Source organism: Octopus bimaculoides, chromosome 21 (genome assembly GCF_001194135.2).
Source record: "Octopus bimaculoides isolate UCB-OBI-ISO-001 chromosome 21, ASM119413v2, whole genome shotgun sequence".
NCBI classification, from domain to species: domain Eukaryota; kingdom Metazoa; phylum Mollusca; class Cephalopoda; order Octopoda; family Octopodidae; genus Octopus; species Octopus bimaculoides.
Window position 1 is genome coordinate 2,846,323 of NC_069001.1, and position 1,444 is coordinate 2,847,766.

Sequence of the window (1,444 nt, forward strand, 5' to 3'; positions counted from 1 at the left end):
AAAAGCTATATATTGTGACTAGGTTGTTGCCAGTGCCGTTGGACTGGCTCCTGTGCAGGTGGCACATAAAAAAAAAGCATTTGAACGTGGCTGTTGCCAGTACCGCCTGACTGGCCCTCGTGCTATTGGCACGTAAAAGCACCCACTACACTCTCAGAGTGATTGGCGTTAGGAAGAGCATCCAGTTGTAGAAACTATGCCAGATCAGATTGGAGCCTGATGCAGCCATCTGGTTTGCCAGTCCTCAGTGAAATCCTCCAACCCATTCCAGCATGGAAAGCGGACATTAAACGATGATGATGAGATCAGATCAGATATGTTTCAGATACATTTAGCCTGTACAAAGGCTGTATTTATTGCTGTGTGCTGCTGGGAAGAATTCCCACTTTAGGCAAAATGTGTTAAAAACACCAACAGTCACTCTAAGGTGTCCTCTGTTGGAGCAGTGAATGCTGTAACCTGGGCTGGCATTGCCCCATAATCTATTCATGTTTGTATCATGGAAGTAGGGATAGCCAGGAGGCAGGTTGGCAGATAGTGACAGCATTCTAACTGAGAATGCAAAGGTGGGCTTTTAACTGAGTGTCACCCAAACATTTTTTCTGACGCTCAACCAATTTTATCAATCCACCATTTTCAGTTGTAGTAGTAGTAGTTTCTTTATTTGTCACAGAGGCTATTGCAGAGCAAAATGTTAGAAAAGGAGTGTCACAATAGTAGTACTAGTAGTAGTAGTACCGGTGATATTGGTACCCTCTATGATAGTGGTGGTGGTTGTAGTGATGATGACAGTAGTTTTGTTAACAGTGCTACTGCTGCTACTACTACTACTACTACTACTACTACTACTACAGTAGTAGTAGTCCCCCATTCCACTTCAACCAAGAGCCATATCCTCTCTGAAACTTTCAGCTGTCTTTTTTTTTTTTCCTCATATATTTTTTATACTTAAAACTTTTATTTTTATTTGATGTTTCTGTTACTGGAAGCTGACTAAATCACCATCATCATTAGTATTATCATTATCATCATCACCACCACCACCACCATTCTCGTTACTGTAACTATCAGTCATAATCAGTGTCATCATATCATTACCATCATCATTGTTATCATCGTCATCATCATCATCATCGTGCACCACCAATGTCTGTGAAAAACCTCAGTTCCTGCTATCTTGCTTAGTAAGGAGCCTCTCTCTCTCTCTCTCTCTCTCTAGGTTTTCAGGGCCCTTTGAGACACAACCCACTCCACCACCACTGGTACTTTTTATTGGTCACCTAAGTACTTGTGTTGGTTGTCTTTGTTAAGGACTGTTAATGTTGACCCTTCCTACTTGAGAGGTCATCTTGTAAACCATGACCTCTGCTAATGACTTCTTGTCACTGCCAGAAACCCAAGGGAACTGACTCTGTATAAAGTGTGTGTGTGGGTATATAGGAGT

The 1,444-nt window shown here is 41.9% G+C and overlaps 1 protein-coding gene across 1 annotated transcript in view; it reads left to right on the top strand.

Annotated features, from left to right (window-relative positions):
* Window positions 1–1,444, top strand: part of LOC106873852 (neurogenic locus notch homolog protein 1) — a 157,319-nt gene that overhangs the window by 139,021 nt on the left and 16,854 nt on the right. The window lies entirely within an intron of this gene.